Below are 22,351 nucleotides of genomic sequence, written 5' to 3'. Positions count from 1 at the left end.
AAGAAACACCTCAGGTGTTGGTTTTTTGGAGTTTCTCATTCTTTTCTCACATGTATCTTCATAAAATTGAAGTGTCAAAGCCTTTCCTCTTGTTCCTGAGTTCTTTTTTTCAGCAGCACAGGGAACATCTCGATTCAGGGGAAGGAAGATTCAGGTGACTCCTGACTCTTCTCCAGACTTTCTGCTCTGGACATCTCTGGGAATTCTCTGTTCCTAGGGGCAGGGCTGGGTTTAAATTCCCTGTGTTGGTGTTTATTGGGAATTATCTGTCATGGCAGAGACAATAACACACAGCACAAATGGTTTATTTTTCATTCTTCCCTCTGAACTTCAAACACCCTCAGCATCTTTGCCTGCCTTGGGTCTCCTACTCCCAGCCAGGAAAGGTTCTCTTTTATTTAGAGAAAAACTCCTGAAAGGTTCTCTTTTATTTAGAGAAAAACTCCTGGAGAGATGACACTGGGAACATTTTATGCTGAACTCTCATGGCTGCCCAGACATTTTAGTTGTCAGTTTTAAAGTCTGGATGAAAAAAAAAAAGAAAAATGAAAAGAAAAAAGAGGAAAAAAAAAAAAAAAGAGGATAAAAAATAGGAGAAAAAAGAAAGAAAAGGAGGGAAAAGGAAAAACCCTTTTTTTTTTTTTTCTAGAGCTTTTGTGGGAGGGAGGAAATTCAGTTTTTCCATCTGTTTTAGACTTGATTCATGACACCCAAAGGAGCTGGACCCAGATCTTGTTGGGACACCATCTGTGGGTGTGACACTGCAGGAGCTGAAGCTTTTTGAGGGACTTCCCTGACCTCTGCTCCCAAGGGAATGTGGAGTTCTGAGGGGTCCCCAACTGCTGCCCACAACTGCTGGGAGTCCAGCCTGGCAAAATACAGAAATTAAATCAAACTTCAGATTTTCCTGCTCTTTCATTCCCTCATTTCTACAGCAGCTTCTCTTCGTGTTTTCCCACCAATTTTTTTGACACTTCTCCTCAAATCCATGGATAATTGGATTCATTGGCTCCCCAAGCACCCCAAATATTGCTGCCACTTCTTGGTTTGGATATCCCAGGCCTGTTCTGATGGATTGGATCAGTGCTGCTGCTGCTGAGCAAGGGAGAACAAATCCAGCTTTGATTTTGGTCAAATATTTCCCATGTTATGGCAATTGAATCCACTATCTGAAAATAACATTTCTCAGCCAACAACATTTCTTTCTTCAGCAATCCATCCCAAAAAAGTTATTTGGATTTGCTGAAGAAATAAAACTGGGGCAAAAGCAGAGAGAACTCTTAGGAAGGGAGACAAGGAATGGTTGTGAGAGGGGTTTGCTGCTTTTTTCTGTCTGAGACAGGTGGGTTTGGGCATCAGGGCAGTGTCAATAAATGGCTTTTGCAGTTATCTAAATGCTTTGGCTCTGCTTGGGCGTTTAATCTCTTGTAAAAGCTGTTTATTGCTCTCAGTGCTGCTCTGTGAGGGCACAAACGCCACAATTAGGCCTCTCAGAGACTTCCCAAAAACACAGCTGATTAAAGGTCAAGCAGAAAAATTGAGATGCTGCTCTCCTAAATAAAGAGAGCACGAAACTCCTGCATAAAACTCAGTATCAGCCCCAAATCCGGGGTGGGAGGATGGAGGGGATGTGGAGCCTGGGCAGGGTGAGGCCCTCGTGGCTGTGCTTGGTTTCCAGGTTACAAATTGCCACCGCCAAAGGGGTTCCTAAAAGTCCATTTGAGTTCTCTTCCCCAGGCAGATTGTTAACCCCAAGGTGCTGTAAAGTGTAAGTGGCATTTAGAGGTGGCATCACAAAGAAGGGGCAATCAAACCTCATTAACGCTGGAGTTTATAATTGCAGATTGCTGTAATTTGTGGCGGATTGGGGATTTAGCAAGGGTGTTATTTCTGCCGCTGGGGGCTAATGAGTGGTGGGAGAAATTTCTGTAAGTTTAGGCATTTCTTCTTCTTTAGCAACCAGTTGGCACCAAATGAAGACTTCAGCTTTTGGTTTGGGATCAGAAGAAGCACCCCAATAAATATTGCACTAAATTCGGCCTGGGGGGAACCTAGGCCTTTCTAGGTCCTGTTTTTAGCCCCTCCTCTTGCAAGGAAAGGAATCAGAGGATCATGGAATCATTAAGGTTGGAAAAGACCTGTAAGATGGTCAAACCAATGCCACCACAGGACCATGTCCCCACAGAACCATTTTTTGAACACTTTGGGGATGGTGACTGCACCACCATCCTGCGCAGCCTGTGCCAGGGCTTTATACCCCTTTCCATGAGAAAATCTGTCCTAAAATCCACCCTGAGCCTCCCCTGGCCCAGCCTGAGGCTGTTCCCTCTCCTCCTGTCCCTTTTCCCTGGAGCAGAGCCTGACTGGGGCTGTCCCCTCTGTCAGGGACTTGTGCAGAGCCACAGGGTCCCTCCTGAGCCTCCTTTTCTCCAGGCTGAGCCCCTTCCCAGCTCCCTCAGCTGCTCCTCAAAGACTTGTGCTCCAAACCCTTCCTGAGGATTTGCTTGTTTTAATCAAAAACATGTGGAGGATAAGAATGAGGCATCTTCCTACAGGGTTTTCAGGTAATGCCTGGAGAAGGAGAAGAGAGGAAGGAAAAGAGGCTCTAGCAGTGGACAAATATTGGGATTGTGACCACCAGCCACGTGTTCAGGGCACACAGCAACTATTTAAAACATAAAGACAAGTTTCAGTGAATTTTTGTACTGATTTCACTGCCTGATATTTATATTTATATAAATCACAAAGGCAGGTGATGCCCAGAGGAAGACAGGTCTGTCCTTTGGATCAGAACTTCCTGCTCATCTCTTTAGTGAAAGGAACTCATTTGGTTCCTTGATTTTCCATTTTTTTTTTACATAATAAATACTTTCTCAATAAATAATTTCTTAATAAATAATTTCTTAATAAATAATTTCTTATAACCATTTTTTTGTTGTTCCTGGGGGTGCATCCAAACTCAGGAGTGTCTGAGCTCAGCCCTGAGCTCGTTTGCTTTTGAGCAGCATTTGGCTGGTAGGATAAAAGGCAGGGCACAGGTTCTTACCCTAAACCAGGGAAGTGCCCTAACCTTTCACAGAGATTACAGCTGAATTGGTCCAAGTTTTAAGGAAGTTCATAATTAGAGATTTAAATTTACTTCATAGGATTTTTGAGAGGGGTGAGTTTAGGTAAAGAACTGGGGGGTGTGCCCTTAGGCCTTGCTGCTGATGGGAAACAAAGGGAAAAAATGACGGAAAACCAGCTTGGATTTTTAACTGTTGTTCCATTCTTCAGCTCCAAGAGCTGCTTTAATGTAGCCTGATTGCTGAGGTAAATTAAACTCCTAATCACATTGACCCAATTATCCTCCAGAACATTCTGTTCCCCTCCTCTGAGGCTGGGAACTTGCGACTTCACAGCTCCCTCCAGTTGTGACAGTGCTGTCACAGTCACTGACGCCATTTGATCTGCCCTGGCCTGGATTTTCCTCTCTGTCCCCTCATCCCTGAGAACTCCTGGCTGGAGAGTTTGACCCTCCCACAAACCTTCTCCTCAAGTTAAAAACAAGAGTTAGTTTTTCACAGCAATGCTGAACTCAAGGGGAATGAAGGAACTTCCCGAAGCCAGAGGAGAAGAGAGGAAGGAAAAGAGGCTCTAGCAGTGGACAAATATTGGGATTGTGACCACCAGCCAGGTGTTCAGGGCACACAACAACTATTTAAAACAAAAAGACAAGTTTCAGGCTTAGAAGAAGTCAGAGGGATGAACTGGGGCCACCTGAGCACCCTGGAGGCTCCCAGAGCATCAGAAATTCTGCCTTCAGTGTCTGCACCAATATTTGCAGTAGCAAAAGTGTAGCAAAACCTAAAAATCCCAGTCCAGCAGCATCTGTGCACTCCCAGCCAAGATGCCTGAGGAGAGCCTGCAATTGCTTTAATTTTTTTTTTCTTCTGCATGGTGACAACATTAAAAGATGTGCAAGTTTTATTTTTTGACTGCACTCATCGTTCACAAACAGAAATAAAAATGCAAACCCTCCAATTTAAGTCCTTCAGCCAAAAATATGTCGATTTGCAAAGCAAAAAATAGCAGCCCCTGCTATCCTTGACAGCTGTAGTTTGGCTGATTTTAGGAGATATCCCGAAAGGTGAGCTTGGAAGGATGTCATATCTGACTCTTATCTTTGAATCCCATATACTTATGTTTATTAAAATCAATATAATCCATTAGCCTACTTTGTTTCCATTTTTAATAATCTATTGATATATTGCCTGGGCTTTTATGGGACTAAACAAATTTCCTCTTTATGTGCCCTGTAATAGCCGGAGGTCAGGCTGCTTGAGAGCAGTTGCTGTATATAAATGTTTATTTACTGCCTGACTACTGATTGAGAACATATCTGGTCCACAGGCTTCAGATGGCTTTTAAACTAGAGATTTATGGCTTACTTCCTGTTTTCCAGACACAGTACACCATTTTTAAATAAAGTAATGAATGCAAGGTATTGTGAAAATAATAGCCAGGGATTGCCCCAAACTCCACGTTTGGGAGCAGGGCCTGTCGGGCCCTCTGTTATTTCATCATTCATTTGTTTTCTATTGGGGTGGGTTTTAGGGACATTAAACACTCTTCTGGTGCAGTTTCCTTTGTGCCCAGGGTGTCTTTGTAGTCTGGAGCAGCTCAAGTGCCCCCTTCAGCCTCTCCATGGCCAGGCTGGGAATCTGAAGGGAGGAGCCTTGCCAAAGTTTGCCCATCCATTTTATTTTGGGGGGGGGAGTGGGGTCGCTTTCTAGCAGCTTCTTTTCTGTTAACCCCAAGTTTAGCAAAGCATTTACAGTCAGGATGGGTTTTACACGAGCCCAGGTCCCTCCTTTGTGTGGTTTCTCGCCTTTTTTGCTTCTAGCTGAGAGCACTTCACAGAAAATGCTCATTTTTAAGGCTCTAGAAGTAATTTTGACATTGACTTGTTCTGTTTCCGTGCTTCTTGGACACCACATTTCATGACATGTCAATTAACCATGTTTGAGAGGCTTTTGTTCTCCAAAAGTGTGATTATCTACCCAGAAAAATCTTTTGTCCCTGCTGTGACAAGACAAGGAAATCACATTTTTCATCGTGTTATTGTGATAAAAGAGCTCACTCATAAAATATCTCAAATTGGTGATGGCAGACAAGTGGCTCAGTTCACACTTGTGACAATGGGATCCCTGTCAGCAGAAGTTTGCATGAGTTCCTGGTCTCAGGGTGAGAATTTCAGCTCCAAATCACAATTTCATACAATAAAATTGGCCATTATTCAGGACATCCCTGCCTCACAGGGATTATTCCACTCATAATTCCTGAGAGCCCAAATTCCTTGGCAGAGAACGGGCTGAGTACAAGAGCAAGAAACTGGAATTTCCCACCGGAGATGGGCTCATCAATTTATTTGTTTTTGCAATTTTCATTGAACATCGCTCCCCTCTGGCCACAATGTGGTTCAGAATCACCATTTTTAAGGGTATTTTGCTTTTTTACAGGAAGCTGTTGGTTTGAAAGTCCAATTCCACCTTGCAAGAAGTGAGGATTTCAAAGGGCCACTGAGGGTTGGTGCCCATAACCTGCTCTGCCTCATTTAGAGCCACCCTGGGCTCAGCCCAGGAGGGGAAATTTGTGCTGGTTTCTGTTCCTGATATTTAAATTTATCTAAATGATATTTATATTTATGCCATATTTATATCTGTAGATGCCTTTAGTCCCATACTGGGCCTTGCTCGGTGATTTTGGTGTCCCCTTGAAGGACAAAGTTGGTGTCACACGGACTGAGCCACACAGGATGTGCCAGCTCCAATTTGGGTGTCTTATACTCACCCTGGCCACATATAAATTTATATTTATGCCATATTTATGTCTGTGGATGCCTTTAGGCCCATACTGGGCCTTGCTCGGTGATTTTGGTGTCCCCTTGAAGGACAAAGTTGGTGGCCCAGGGACTGAGCAGGCACAGGATGTGCCAGCTCCAATTTTTATGTCTTATTCTCATGCTGGCCACATATAAATTTATATTTTTGCCATATTTATGCCATATTTATGTCATATTTATGTCTGCAGATGCCTTTAGGCCCAGCCTTGCTTGGTGATTTTGGTGTCCCCGTGAGGGACAAAATTGGTGGCAAAGGGACTGAGCCCCACAGGATGTGCCAACTCCAATTTGTGTGTCTTATACTCACCCTGGCCACAAATAAATGACATTTATGTCATATTTATGTCTGTAGATGCCTTTAGGCCAGCCTTGTTTGGTGATTTCGATGTCTCCTTTAGGGACAAAGTTGGTGGCCCAGAGACTGAGTCACACAGGATGTGCCAGTCCAATTTGGATTTCTCATGCTCATGCTGGCCTCATTTCTAGAGGCTTTTTCAGTGATTTCAGTGATGTTGATGTGATTTTGCAACCTGAAAAAGGTGTTGTGCATCCCTCCAGTTCTAAGGGCAGAGCTCTAGGCTGCTTCCTTAGGCCCAGGGTGATTTCACCCAGCTGGAAACCCACCAAAATAAAGATGATTTGTAACACTAAACCAGCCCAGCTGCATTTGGGCTTTGTGGTGTTGCACAGGGTGTTGTTTTAAATAGGAATAAAGCAGTGGCCTCTCCTTGATGAGTGCCCTGCCTGCTGAGGAGCACATCCCCTGGGTTTCCTGGCTGTGTGTGATTCCCAGTGCTGATCTCTGGCCCCTAGATGATGCTGTTCATCTGTCAGGATCCAAGAGTGCCTCTGACAACAACTGCAGCGTTTTGGGGATGCTGCAGCGTGGCAGGAGTGCAGTCAAAACCACCAATTACATTTTGTCCTGCGAGGAAATGAGAGTGAAGAGAGGCGGCTGTGAAAGTGCCACGTTGGAGTGGCCCCGACACACAAATATAGGCCCTTTGAGGGAGTTTTATGTGCATTTTTAACCTTTTATCCCATTAAAATGAGTCCTAATGAAGGCAACACAGTGCAGGGTGTGTGCCTGGGGAACACAGAGCTCCTGCTCTTTAAAATGTGTCCCAAAAGCTCTCTGGTCCTTTGATTGACCATTGCATGTCCAATATCACCATTTTCTACCATGAATAGGTGGCTGTCTTTAGGGATTTGTTTGGCACCAATAAAGAGGCATCAGGGAGGGGGTCAGTGACCCTCACAAAGTGTTCCAGGAGCGTTCCCAGCCTGTTCCTGCATAGAACACCCCAAGTTACCCCATGATCTGTGCTCCCTCTGGACTCTGAAGCATGGATGCTGTTTGCGTGGGTGTTCATGAGATGCTCTGGGGCTTTTCCCTCATTCTCACACCCAGAGCTTGATTCCACACCCCTTCCACTCAAGTGGAGAGTGATAGATTTTAAAGGGAACCCACTGATGCCACAGCTACTTAACAGGATTTTCCAAAGCACTTGTGTGTCTAATTCCCATTGATTTTACACAAGGGAATTGGCTTCCACTTCCAGGACATGATTCTTGATCATTCATTTGTTTTCACAACACCCACATCATCAGCAAACTCAATTTTGCTGAAGGGATGGTCCAAGGGAATTTGAAAAATTCTTGCATTAATTTTTAATGGAGACCTTCAAAAATTTGGGAATCCTCCCATTGCCTTTTGGAACATTATTCAGAAGTTTAGGGATTGATTCAAGCACTCAACTACTCCCACTAAGAGGGGCATGTTCTGCCCGTGGTGAAGCTGATCTGTGGTGGAACTGAAGGAATTTTAAGGGTTTTACACCCCAGGTGGACTTGGCCGAGAGCATTTCCTGACTCTTTGCTCTCTCCCCTTCCATGTGCTCCAAGCTGTCAAATTTCTCCCCTTTGTTTGGATGTCAGTGATTTCCTTGATGACAAGATAATCCAAATGACCTCTTTATTGCCCTGTAAAATCAAGGTAGGGGAGGAGCACACCCAGGGATTTTGGGCTGTTCCAGAGCTCTGGCAGCAGGTTTTGAAGCCTCTTTCTCCTCCCTCTCCTCATTTTTTTGGGAAGGGTCTGCTGCTGTGGGTGCTGGAATAAAAACTCTCCAGCAAGTGCAATGTGTAAATTTTGAAAGAAAAAAAAAAAAAAGAAAAAAGAAAATATTAAACATGTGGTTTGTGTTTCAAAACCCGGAAAATATTATGAAAGCAATAAACCATCCCTGCTGCAGGGGCCGTGCCTCTGTGAGTACACACACTCGGATTTGGTTACGTGTCACTCTCCAGCCCCACTCCAGGAGAACCTGGGCTGGCTGTCCCTGATGGAGCCTGTGCCACCCCAGGGGAGGTGACAAACACCTCCCTCCATCCATGCAGCTTGTCCTGGGCTTCCACAGCTGTTCCAGCTCTGGGGAGCTTCGTGCCAGGGTGGTGAATGAACATTCAGGGGGCAGGGGTGTTCCCTGAGCTCTGTGATGCTCATCATTACCAACGGCCACGTGGCTCACGTGGTTTCCTCCTGGGAATTAGACATTTTGGCCCATTTATCCACCAAGACAGACACTCAGTAGCCTGGGGGATGGAAAACAGCCTGGAATCATGAAATCCTGGGATGGCTTGGGTTGAAAGGGGCCTTAAAGCTCATCTGTCCCCCCACTCTGCCACGGGCAGGGACACCTCCCACTACCCCAGGTTGCCCCAAGCCCAACCTGCCCTTGGAGAAGGAATTGTGGAGCATCAAGGAAAGATTCAGGAAGAAATAATTCCCTCCCAAGCTTCCCAGAAGGTTTTGGAACAAGCTGAGGACACTGGCAATGGGATTCCTGTGCTGTTGTGGCTTCAGGTTTAATCCAAGCTCCAGTTAAACAAATCATTGTTTGGGGAGCACGGACACTTCATTTTTTTAATAGCCTGTGACCTGCAATAGAATTTAGGTTGGGTGTTAATGACCAAAGGTTTTGCAAGTAATTAAATTTGTGGCAAGAGCTGTCCCTGAGAGGCTGGGAGTGTTCCTGAGAACAGGCTGGTGCCTGTGTGGTGCTGGAGTCTTAAACTTGAGCAGGAGAGCTGTGAGGAACAGGGATGGGGCTGAGACTCATCAGTCCAGGTGGCTTCTTTACCCTACAGCATGAGTTACACACACTGCTGAGGTTGTCTCATGAATTTGGTAACAAAATGTTATGAAATAATGAATAAAACTCTCTGTTTTTTTTCCTTTGGGCAAAATAAATGACATGAGTACAGATGAGATGATATGTAGCTCACATCGCAGAAAATGGTTTCATTTTCAGGTTTAAATTTCAGGTTGGGAACCTCATGTAAATTATCCATTAAGTTACTCACACTTTACAAAGAGAAGACATGGACCATGTGTATATTGTAGGTCACTCCTAAAATCTGAATATGTGCATCATTTTAGGATCTGTGCACAAGTCATAGAGAATCTTGTTGTCCTGCAACCATTCTGCTTTTTGTGAAATTATTCTCCTCTCTATCCAAGCTTTTGTGCCAAGCTTTAGGAACCTGAGAGGCATTTCCCTTCCATTATTGTGACCACAGTTCAAAAAGAGATAAAATAAAATCAATTTTAAGTTCTGCCCAACATCTCAGCTGCTGGCAGAGTCCTGCAAGGGATCTTTGCTGTCTGAGGCTCTGCTGAATTACCTGAGCAGTGCTTTGAGTAGGAATTATTGAATTCATTGTTGGATCTTCGTAGCATGTTTTCCTCCAACACTGAGCACTCACCTTTTAAAAATAGGAGAGTTTGCATCCCTTCTTGTGCCCTGGCAGGTGGCTGTGCCCTGCCATCCCTCCCAGTGGGCAGGGGGGAGACTGGGACTTACACTGGGCTGTGAGAAGCCCCCAGCAAGAACAGACACAATAAAGCTGCAAAACAAGAAGAAAATATTGTATTTTAATTTTTTTTTTTTTTTTAGCCAGAAGAAGGGATGGGGAAAGGCTGTAAACACACAAACTCTGCATTTACAACGCTTTGTGCTGCAGCTTTGCACGGGAGGTTACCTACTGTGCACTGTGTCTTTAAAACACTAATGGGCCCACTGAAAAAAAGCAAAAACACCAAAAAAACCCCTGACAAACCCATGACAGTCCACCAGCAACTAGCACACTAACAGGTTCTCATCTGACACCAGTAGGGAACCAAAGATATTTTATTATTTGGAAACTCCATATAGGGAAAGCCAGCCTTGAATCTGTCATTACTCCAAGAACCACACCTCCCCTGGGAGTTAATTATTTTCTTAAAATGCAACTTGTACTGTTAGTTTAAAACATTCCAACTGTGTTCGCACTCTTTAAATCTTCTGTAAACCTTAGAGTTTAAATCACTTGCAGATAAGAGTAATTCTATTAGAAAAAAAAAGGGTTGGTGGAAGGGGAAAGAGAGGGAAATAAAAGGGCATTGATAGAAGCGTCCTTTGGGTGCCCATTGCCCTGTCACCTTTAGAACTTGGCAGGAGCTGCAGCCCACAGTAACTTTATAGGTCCTGGCACGGAATGAAACAAAATAGGTGCATGCCACATTTTCCTTCCAAAAAAACGCCAGGCAGAGACTTACCCCCTTTGTGAGGGGCTGAGTATGGCAGAGATTAAAAACAAAAAAATAAATAAATTAATGCTTAGCGGGGCTGACAGGTCAGAGCCTTTGCTGGGCTTGTATTTTGAAAGAAGGCATTGGGCAAAGGGCTGTGTCTGGCTGGGATCAGGTCTGGGAGCAGAGGTGTTTAAATACGGGGCGCTGCTGCGATGTTGGAGCACCTCAGCTCCTCTTGCTTTGGCTCCTTCGGCTGCTTTCATGGCAGTTCTGGGGCATTACAAGGAAAGAAAAAAAAAAGAAAAAAAAGAAAAAAAAAAAAAAAAGAGCTTGTTGCTGTGGGTTTGCCACGAGTGAGGCAGGAAAGGAAGAGGGTGATGTGTCATTTTTGGAACTGTCTGGGCAATCCTTCGTATGCTGCGCTGGCCGCGCTCCGAGGATTGAGGGGAACTCTGTGGTTCCAGAGCTTGGCTTCTTTTTCTCCTTCGTGCCCTGCCCAGCCCCTCTTTCTCCCTGTAATTTGTTTGGGCTGAAAGTCAGCATCCCAAATTCGTTGAGGGCTGTTTTTTCTTTTATTTTTTGACCAGTTTGCTTTTGCAGGAGTGTCTTGGCTGAGCTGGGGCCTGTGCCAAGCACCCCATGTCTGTGGGAGCTGTTTGGGAAGGGAGAGGATTTGGGACTTGTCCCTGATGATGCTGTGTGACACTGGCGGTGACTTTGAGGACACCTCTGCTGTGTGGGGATGCTCAGAGACCCTGCTGGGGGACAGACACGAGTGGAGAAGATCCTGTGCCTTCTGAGAGCGTTGCTGTCACCCATTAAATAATCAAATCTGTTCTTTTGCAAAGCAAATCCCACCCTCCCCTCCAAAAACATTCTGGATTTTTATTTTGGGAATACCCTGAAATTGGAATTATCACCCAGCCTTTCACTCAGTCCAAGGGCCTTGATAAATGGAACCCCAATTCTGACTCAGCATGATTTCTGCAGGTGAGAGCACTGCAGAGGCATCTTGTCCTCTCAAGCCCTCAAACCCTCAGCTTCGTAGGAGTTCACGGATTATTTGGTACCTGCTGGTGCACATCTGGCTCAGAAACCCCAAATGTGAGGCCCTACCCCAACAAAACCCCGAGCTGAGTGAAACCCCAAGGTGCTGAGCTTTGTCCCAGTGAGCGGAAGGAAACCCAGAATTTTATTTTGAGATTTTCTTCTGAAAAGAAACACCAGTGACACAGGACAGGAATTTGTCAGATGCTCCCACTCTGCTTTAGTGGAGGTCTTTAGGGCTGTCCCTAACCCAGACCAGAGGAGGTGGCAGAGTCCTGGACAGTTTGGGGCACTGTGAGGTCACCAGAGGATGAGGATGGAGGTTGAACCTCCCTGTGAATGGATCCTCTCTCCCACCCCTGTTAGGTCAGTGCTGGCCTCACCCCAGGGCTGCTCCTCAGTGATGTCTCATCCCAATTATTTATGAAGGAATCTGAGGTTTGATCATTGCCTCATGGGGCAGAAGGATTTTGAATTCTCTTCTTGGCTAGGGGACATGCTGGGAGCTGAGCTGCTCTCACTGGAGGGGCCGTGCAGGTGGGACAAACATCTTTGGGCACCTGGAAGAAAGCAAACAGAGCATCAGGAAGAAGCCAGGATCCCCTCTCCCAGCTTTATTTGCATCCTCTCCCTTTTTTCCTGATTTTTTTGAAGTGCCCAAGGTGCTCCATGGCAGCCCAAATTCCCTGCCTTACCCCCGCCTGCAGTCAGGGAGCTGATGGAATCACATCCTTTCATCTGAGTTCTTCTATCCTGTAGAAATAACAGCAGTAATGTAAGCAAAAAAGAATTATTAGAATTATTTTTCCCCCCCAAAACCAGCCTTAACTGAAAATTCTTGCCCATAGTTTCAATCAGAAGAGATTGAGGATGTCTTCTGAAGGATTTTGTGACTTTCTCTGGGTCTCTTCAAGCAAGTAAAACACTTCTTACAAAAGGAATCCAACATAAAGCCCAGAGCAGTCTTTACAGAGATGACTATCAGAGGAGGAAACACTTCTGATTATGTTTTTAGGCAGAATAAAACCTGTATAAAGGACACATTTCCCCTTAAAGCTGAACTGTGTGTAATGAGACACAGGAGCCCACTGAAAATAATGAGCTGTTAAAGAAATAAACAGTTAAAATTATAACAAAAGGCTAAACAGCTTTGGAAAGACCAAAAAAAAAAAAGCTAAATGTGATCTAAAGACAGAGTTCCTTGCTTACAGAGAGAAAGGTGATCTGCTTGAAGTGCACAAACTTGAGAAGCCCTGGGTAATGTTGCTGCTGTTTGCACAGTTTACCCAGACAGGCTAAAATATCCTATTAATAATAATAATTTGCATTCAGACCTTGGAAATACTTGGCAAAGCCAAAATCTCTCTTTCAAGGCTCCCTAGGAATGAAAGTGATTCCCTCTGGCTGATGCTCAGCCCTGTCTGTGCTCCCCAAGGGGCTGATGGGACAAGGAAAAACAGCCTTGAGTTTGGTTCAGGTTGGATTTTAGGAAAAAAAATCCTCACTTTAAGAGTGGTTAAACACTGGAAAAGCCTCCCCAGGGAAGTGCTGGAGTCACCATCCCATTTGGGATTGCTCAAAAAATGTGTGGAGAGAGCTCTCCACTGGATGCTGCCTGCTCCTTTCTTCTCACATAGTAAAAATTTGCCCACTGGCATTAATTCCCATCCCAGCTTCAAGGGAATTTCTCATCCTACTGGAGCATAAAACAAGCAGTAATTAGTCTTAATGTATCTAAAGCCTCTTCAACAGAGAAGAAAAAAATCTCATATCCTTGGTTCTCCTTGGTGGGACTAAGCCTCATTAAGGTCCTTGAAAGTTGAAAAAAAAAAACCTAGAGAAAAAGAAATGCGATTTTTATGAGGGTGAGAGTCCCTTTTCTGCTTTATTTTTACCTGTTTTTCTCATTTTTTCTCTTTTTAGGGGGCATTTTGGTCCCTCTGAGTGTCCTCCCTTCAGAGTGCAGAGTAAAGCTGGGGGTGATTTGCAGAGCAGAGACATCACAGCAGTGACTGAGTGCCAGGGGTTTGTCCTGGGAGATGGTGGAGGAAAGGTTTGAGGGGGAAAAGATGGACAAAAAGCCTTGTGGAGGTGGGGGAAAAAGTGGATAAAAACCCTTGTGGAGTTGGGGAAAAAGAAGGGGGAAAGCCTTGTGGAGGTGGGGGAAAAGATGGACAAAAGGCCTTGTGGAGTTGGGGGAAAAAGATGGACAAAAAGCCTTGTGGAACTGGGGGAAAAAGATGGACAAAAAGCCTTATGGAACTAGGGGAAAAGGTGGACAAAAAGCCTTGTGGAGTTGGGGGAAAAGATGGACAAAAAGCCTTGTGGAATTGGGGGAGAAGGTGGACAAAAAGCCTTGTGGAATTGGGGAAAAAGATGGACAAAAAGTCTTGTGGAATTGGGGGAAAAAGATGGACAAAAAGCCTTGTGGAGCTGGGGCAATAAAAGGGAGAAAAACTCGTGGAGCTGTTGAGTTTTGTCAATCTTTTTAAGGTTTTTTTCACATGAAACAAGGCACTTTTCTCTGCTTTCTGGGGCCATGTGTTCTAACACTTGAGAGAAGAGACAACAGGGCTGGCAGAGTTTAGGGCTTGGCCAACATTGCTGGAGCCTTTCTGAGGAGGTGAGGCATCCAGGGAAGTCCAGCCCCGTGCCAGCTTTCCTTGGCCATGTCTGCAGAAACCTTAAATTCTATTTTTCACCTTGCATTTGCTTGTTTTTGTTTCTTTTCCCCTCCTGGTTCCCTTCCAGGACTGCTGAGTGTACGAGGATGCAAGTAAAGGGACATTCTCTGTTGCCTAAATTGTGTCAGTTGGAAAGCTTTAAAAGTTAATATTTACATGAAATGATCTCCAATCCATCTTGCTCGATGCCTGTTTGTTTAACATATTTAGGTGATGGCTGCATTTGTTTTTTTAAACTATTTGCACGTTAAGGTACTTAAATTCTAACAAACCCCATCTTTCTCCAAGCCCTTATCAGAGTTGTTAAAGATTTTTTCATTGGTTCTATAATTGCACCTCTTAAAAACATGTTTGGGTATTTCTCATTTCAGGACAAAAAAAAGCAACATTTTAACATAAAAGTCCTTTAGAGTACGGAGAAAATCAAACTTTTTTTGCTGAATTTTGGGTGTTTTGATGAGTTTCACAACAAAACACATTTCAGATGCTCCTGGAAGTGTGGGGAAATTAAATTCCAGAGGTGAGGTCTTCAACCTGCAGAGATCAATGCAGAATCAGGGGTTTTACCAATGCACAGCCCAAGCCAAGGGTGTCCCCTGTGGGTTTGATGAGCAAATTCTGAATTCCTGGCCAGCTCTGCAGCTCTGGGTGTGCTGAATTTTGGGGGAATTCTGAAGGTCCAATATGCTGAATTTTTGGGGAGCTCTGCAGGTCTGCGTGTGCAGAATTTTGGGGCAATTCTAAAGGTCTGATTTTGCTGAATTTTTGGGGGGGTCTCTGGAGGACTGAATTTGCTGAATTCCCAGGGAGCTCTGCAGGTCTGAGTGTGCAGAATTTTGGGGGACCTATGCAGGTTTGATTTTGCTGAATTCCTGGGGGTCTCTGGAGGACTAAATTTGTTAAATTCCTGGGGAGCTCTGCAGGACTGATTTTGCTGAATTCCAGGGGAACTCTGCAGGTCTGAGTGTGCAGAATTTTGGGGGAGCTCTTCAGGTCTGAGTGTGCAGAATTTTGGGGGAGCTCTGCAGGTCTGGGTTGGCTCCATGAGCTTTCCCCTCTCAAGGGAAGTGAGAGGTTTTCAGCACTGGCTGAGAAGGAAGAGCAGCACTGCATGAAATAACTTCCTAATCAGAATTCCCTCCTCCCTCAAACTCTGTTTGGACAGACAGTTAATTTATCTCTGTTTAACTGCGGAATCAATCCATCCATCAAAGCTCCAAGAGCTAATTAGCTGGAGTCAGGGCAGCTGGGCTGGGATGCAGGCTGGGGTGTGGAATACTTTAGGAAGCTGCAGCAGGGATTCAGGGAATATTTCCCCCAAAAGTTGCCCAAACCTGCTGGTTTGGGCAATTCTGATCCGCAGGATCCCTGAGGGAATCCCTGCTGGCACACCAGGGTGGGTGAGCCCTCCTGTGGGTGGGAAAGCAGCTGTGGGGTTGGAGGTTGAACCCAAAATGTTGTGGGCAGTGCCCATGGCATTGCCCTCGCCCGGCTCTGACTTCTTAACTGGGATAATCTTTGGAGCACTGGGTGGTTTGGGATGGTGATGGATTCATTTCTTGGGATTCAGACTCAGCCTCTGGAGTGGTTCCTGCCCCTGATGCATCACTCCCACATAGACCCATTTTCCCTTCCTGCAGACAGTGCCATCCCTGGGCCTTGTTTTGCACCCAGTGGCCACAATTATTAAATTTGGTGCCCATTAAATGCAGATAAAGGGCTGGATGCTCCCCTAGCCCTGCCCCAAGCCAGCCTGCAGCCCCTGCTCTCCCCACACATGTTCCACGTTAGCCCTTTTCATTGACTATGAATCCATAAAAATCCATGTGGAACAGAGGGTACCCAGTGCAGCCCTGTCTGCCTGACTCCTTCCCATTCTAATTGGGCAGCAAAGCTGTTTAATAGAGTCTGTGGAGTCTGTTTAACTGCATTCTGCCAGAACAATGCTCCATTCATGTTCTCAACAGAACTCTAGTGATTGCACTAATATCTTTAAACTAGAAAACAAGTCTTAATTGGAACAGATGCTGCAAATACCAATGCAAATGGCCAGCTCTGGTGTGATCAAAACCAGGCCCAGCCCATTGATTTGTTTTTAATAGCAGCTTTCATTTTTTATTAGTGTACACAAACCTCGCTAACACTATACAAAAAGTCAGTAACAATATTCTGAAAAATCATCTTGTTTAAAGCAGACTCAGCCCTGCATTGTTTCTGGCAAGGTGCTGTTAAAGAGTTTCCGTCCTGTTTTGGCAGATCACGTTACTCAAACACTCCTCTCTACTTTCTTCCCTTCTAGGCTTTGAATAATCCCGGTGATTTTTGGAGAAAGCTGTTGCTGTTACATGTAATAATCTGTTTAGATATTCACTCACATTACAAACAGGCATTCAGGTTAGATTAGGACAAATAAATCCCCCAATCCTGCTAAGTATGTGTGTGTGAGACAGGGATTTGCTTGCTTTTGGAACCTGCTCTAGCAAAACTCAGCCATTCCCAGCCATGGGCTTTTTTTTTTTATTTTTATTTTTGTGGCCTGGGGAAGTCAGAGATATAAAGAACACAATGCTTTTTATGCTAAGAATAAAACTGCAGTGTGATTTTTCTGGAACAAATCGGTTTTGTTTTAAGGATGTGTGAGCTATTTGATAGCAGCAAGAATATCAAAACCACTCAGAGCAGAGAGAAATTTATTATGGCACACCTGGCACTCAGGATTAGTTTATTGGTCTGGGTAGGCAAATATTCCCTCAGTAGCTGCTACTTGGAATTGGAAAATATTTATATATTTATATTTATGTGTATAGACAGATATTTGAGGGTGTCTGCAGGGATTAGATGCTGTTTCAGTCAAAATGAAGAGGAATTGCAGGCCAAAAAAAAAGAACAGGAGATGGTTCTGGGCCTGTTTTCAAACCTGTGGGCTCATGTTGGCTTTTATTTGGAGAATTTGCTCTCATTGAAGCTTTGCAAGAGAATGAAGAGGCCTTTAGGGCACCGGGGTGTGCTCTGGGGTGCCTGGGGGAGGCACAGCTGAGGATGTGGGGATGGCCCAGGGACAATGGCAAAGGAGGGCTGGGACGGTGCCCTGGGGCTTGAGCTTTTCTATTTTTCATCTCTTTGTAATCCTGCAACTCTTTCATGTAGAACTCTAAATTCCATGGGGAATGGGAGCTGCTGCTTTCCCACTTGGGGCAGACACAGCAATTCCTCTCCAGGCCAGGCCTGACCTGCTGATTTGGGCCTGTAAAAGCTGGAGCCAATTTTGGGGTGAATTTGGCGACAATTTGGCAACCTCAGCTACAGGTGGAGAAACTGTCTAGGATTTTCCCAGTTGCTGGGAAGGGTTCTCCAGGTCCTTGCTGTGAAACTGCAGACTCTGGATGGTGGTATTTAAAGTATTTAAACAATTGGTGATGGATTTTTCTCAGTCCTATCCTTTCTCTCCTATAAGAATCATTAGGTTCATTACCTTGCTGATTTTTGCTCGTTGCTAAAGCCAAACAAGCAGTTTTTATTGGATGTATCATTTTATTTTTGTGTTGTCTTTATATTCACAGTAAAATGAAACCATTCTGTCCATTGGTGTCTTTGATTTTAAAATTTTTGTGTTGCCTTTATATTCACAGTAAAATAAGACAATTCTTTCCATTGGTGTCTGTGACTTTTAAATCTCCCCCATCAACTGGCAGAACACAGACAGGGTGGGCAGGGGACTGTGGGAAATGGATTTTTTAGAAAATTCTCAAATCTTGACAGAAGACTTACGCAGTGTGCATCTGTCTGTAAATTTTGAGATGGGCGCTGAAAGGAGCCTGGGATCCTCAGGTTGTCTTAGTGCTTGCACTCTGCTCCCAGACAGGTGGAGAATAATGTTGGGAATGATTTACAGTCGGTGTTAGGGGAGATTTTTACAGAGATCAAATCACACAGGGAGCTGGAAAATCCTGCCCATTGTTGTGGCTGCTGCTGGCACTGGGGCATGGCTGGGTTTGCCTTGCTCCAGCCACAGTGGGGGAATTAAATGGGGATTGACTCCCATCATGATGGAGAAAAAACCCCAATAAATAAATAAATAAATAAATAAATAATAATAATAATAATAATAATAATAATAATAATAATAATAATGGTGACGATTATTATGATGATGATGATGTTGTAATTGGATGTGTTGAAAGAGGAAGGGAACCTCCATATCTGGAACACCTTTTTGGAAACCAAACCCACCGCTTAGATTTTTGAGGGACAAGAAAGCAAATCCTGTGTTTATTTAGGATATTAGCAGAGGAAACAAGTGGCCTCTCTCTGCTGGTCCTGCTGCAGGGCACACACTGGCATGGGTGTTGAAGTCCTTGCTCCATTTTTGCTTGGAAAAAAACTCTGAGCTACCTTTTAGATGTCCAGCTGGGCAGCTGACAGCTGAATTCTGATCCAAAAGCAGGGAGCAGCAATGTTTTGTGGATATTTAATTAAAACAGCAGTCTCTCAGTGGAGGGAAAGCTGCCACAGTTGCCTTCAGCAGTTGCTTGGTACTTTCTCTTTAAGTGGCTCATGAGGTTTTTAGTTTTGGAATTAAACTTCTTTCTCAATATGTCTCAGACTTCTGGGCTGATTTTGCAATTGCTCTTCTGGTTTTAATGATCTTTGTTTGGGAGGGCAGAATTTTAGCTGCTACCTAAACATCTCAGAAGAAATTTCAACAGAACAATTCAACATCAGAGTTCGAAAATGTTCGAGGGAAAACCTTCAGCGTCTGCCCAGAGCCAAACTGAATAATTAATAAGCAGGCACTTCCTAAAAAAGGAATTTTTGGTGGCTCCCACAATCCCTCTGATTACACCATGATTTTACCTAATGAAGTTCCCAACTGCTCATGATTTTTCAGTCAGGTACGCCTGCTCCTGCACTCATCCATCTGCATTAGGAGCATTCCCAGTTTCCATAGTAACCGAACAATTTAACATATCTGGCCTTACAGTACCTTACAGTGAAATCCTCCGGCCGTTTTATAAATCTGCAGCCAGAGGTGAGGGGGGGAACAAAGTGATTTGCCTGGGGTTGCAGAGTTCATCTGCAGCTGAATGGGGTAGGAACATTGCTTTTTTTCCAGAGTTCCAGGGAAATGCTGGAGCTGCCAGGCTGCCCGTTCCCAGGGAGGCGTTTTGCTGGATCGCATCAGCTGAAGGTTGTGTCCCAAGTGCTCCTTTTCCCAGCCTTGGAAAAGAGACTTGCAGAAATGAGGAGCTTGGGGTTGGAGCAGGGTGAGTAATGAAACCAGAAATCAAAACTTGCAAGTAAATGTATTCAGCAGAAATGCCAGCCGCATTCCTGGGATAAATAACTCCCGATGAATAATTCAGCCGGCGTCATCACTACAGGGCACAGGAGCAGGATTGCTTTCTAATTATTTGGCCTTTTCCTCTGTAAAAGTTCAACCCAGCTTCAGCCCCTGACGTGTTCCAGCTCAGGGTCTGGGTTTTGCTTGTGGCTTGGCTGGAGATAGCCCAGGGTCAGCTCTGGAGCTGTGCTGAGCACCCTCATTTCTCTCTGAAACCTGAAGAAACTCCAGGAATTTGGGCTGTTGGAGGGTACAAAGCCACCCTTCAAAAAAAAGAAAAAAAAAAAGAAAAAAAAGGCATCTGGAGCTTCAAAACTTTGTGAAAATAGGAAAACTTTGAAAGCTGTTGAGGAATCCTGGATTAACACAGCTCGCAGGGAGTAGGGAAAAGGTTGGTGGCCTTTGGAACAACTTCTCACATTAATTTTCTTCCAACGCTGACAGCTTTGATTTATTACCTCAAGGCTGGTTAGAAAACACCCAGACATGAGTGAAGCCAGGAGTTATGGAAAGAAAAGGAAAAATATGGTAAACACAGTGATGGATAGCACTGGGAGACAGACAAACAGTGCCCTGCTCTGCTGCTGCACCCAAATATTGGCTCCCAGTGAGGATCCAGCCCTGGCAGAGCTGCCTGGAATTGCTCCCAGCAGAACAACGAGCAGGAAGATTCCCTTGGGACCTGGAGTTTGGGGTTGAACTGGTCCCAGTCCCAAAAAATGTTGTTTGCAAGCGATTCTTATGCAGAAATTAAAATTAGGTGTTATTTTTCCCAACAGAAATTTGCTAAGATGAGTTAGAGGGTCAGCAAAGTTGTGTGCAGAGGATCCCTGGCTGCTCAGTGCTCTCCCAGCCCTTTGCTGGATTAAATTCTTATTGACAAAAGAAGGGCTGGTTCCACAAATAGAAGTGAACAAAATCACTGAGGAGCAGCACAGATTGCCTTTAATGTCATTAAATTTTTGGAAATGCAGTGGAAGGACCTTCAGAGCAGGCAGAAAACTCCCTTGGTCCCCAGAATTGTTGGGATGTACAAACAGCCAGGACTTCTCAAGGCATGGAGCTGCTCCTCCAGACTTTCCACCACAGTTTTACATTCTTGTGTCTATATTATATTATATTATATTATATTATATTATATTATATTATATTATATTATATTAATTACAAATTACATAATAATATATAATATATAATATATAATATATAATATATAATGTATAATATATAATGTATAATATATAATGTATAATATATTATATATTATATATTATACATAATACATAATACATAATACATTATGTAACATTATTTCTATTTTATAATTTGTTTGCAAATCCATGTCCCTATCTTTTAGGAGTTATTAAGGAAATATATTTCCCCTAATTTACATTTTTTTTTTTTCATTGAGCAAACTTTGATTTTGCTCATTTTCCCAGTGCTGCTGTTCCTGCCACAATTTATGGGGTTTTTCTGGTTTTGTTTTGCAGAGGGAATGTCTGGGAGCAGTGATGGGAGTGGGTCCTGCTCCCTCCGAGGAATTTGGAGCAGGACGAGGAGCCTTGTGCTCTGTAGGAATTCTTCTGACATCCCCCTTAGCAGCAGACACTAAAACCAGAGAGTTTTAAACCATTCCATGCAGTGAAATTTCAAAAAGGAGATTTGGGCCATGTGGCACCCATAAAATAAAGGCAAAACCTTTAAAAAGTATCTGAAATCTGCAGATAGGGTCATGGTTTTTTGGTTTTTTTTTAATGTTTCAAAACTGTTGAATATTTTTTAAAAAAACCCTCAACAGGAGTTTAAATAAACACAGGCAAGCGAGTCAGTAAGAAGATATAAAATCATCAGGAAAGGCTGAGTTTGTTTTAATACAGGGATTACTGTAAACACTTGCAGTGCATGGTAACAATTTGTAGCCCATGTGTTCTGAAATATCATAACTGGTGTCAATAAGCACATTAAAACTCGACTTCAAAGAGCTCTGGGGATGTTTGGAGTGTCACAAAGACGTTGCAACCCCGGGATTTGGGATGGAAACAAGCATGGGAGCAATCAAACAGCTCCTCTGTGAAGAAAGGGATCTTGTCAGGCTGTTAGAGCTAAGCATCTGTGAGGGTGATTATTGCTGTGGACAGCTCCAAGAGCTCCCAGCTCCTGATTTCTCTTTTGTCTGCCTCCCCCCCAGCCTGACCTGCTGCTTTGCCTCTCCCACCTGCTGGGTCTCGCCGCCCTTCGGAGCAGGGTTTGTTTCTGTCTTGGTTTGGACAGACAGGTGTCTGCTAAGGCAGGCAGGAGCCTCCCCTGAAATGGAAAATGTAAATTTCCTCCCTCCAGATTAATGTAATTATGAAATTAAGGGGCTCTCAGGCAAAGATATGGGAATAGGATAAAAAATTCTTTACTAGGAAAATTAAATGAAAATACCAATGTAATAGTATAAACAAAAACAAACCAGTGACAGAGTCAGAGCAGTCCCTGTCCCCTGTGTGTCAGGGGGGTGGCACAGCCCCATCCCATGGGGGCTCAGCCCTCCTGCAGTGCCAGCTGTGGCTCTGCTGGAGCAGGGATCCTGCACAAGGGGGGAGTTTTCCTCTGCAGCTCCAGGGCTGCTGGAGATGGGCCTGGGCTCCCTCTGGCCATGCAGGGCAGCAGAAGCTGCTCCTCTGGCAATGCACTGGGCAAAGGCTGCTGTGCTGTCCCAACCCTCAGATTGGATCCAGGTAGGAATGCTTGGCTCCTCCCCTGGGCAATGCAGCATCTCCCCATGGGATGATGGGATTGGATCAGCCCTGCAGGGACACTCACTGGCCATGGAC

General features: G+C 44.4%; 1 long non-coding RNA gene across 1 annotated transcript; it reads left to right on the top strand.

Moving 5' to 3' along the window:
* Positions 1–19,144: 19,144 nt before the first annotated feature.
* Positions 19,145–21,426, top strand: LOC139600806 (uncharacterized). The gene is made up of 3 exons (XR_011682674.1): positions 19,145–19,220; positions 19,305–19,455; positions 21,023–21,426. It is a non-coding gene; the product is annotated as an uncharacterized lncRNA (long non-coding RNA).
* Positions 21,427–22,351: the final 925 nt, after the last annotated feature.

The sequence above is a fragment of the Agelaius tricolor genome, unplaced genomic scaffold (genome assembly GCF_023055355.1).
Source record: "Agelaius tricolor isolate 1412-34295 unplaced genomic scaffold, bAgeTri1.0.p SCAF_28, whole genome shotgun sequence".
Classification (NCBI taxonomy): Eukaryota; Metazoa; Chordata; class Aves; order Passeriformes; family Icteridae; genus Agelaius; species Agelaius tricolor.
The sequence above is the reverse complement of the archived record's forward strand: the minus strand, read 5'-3'. Positions and strand labels throughout refer to the sequence as shown.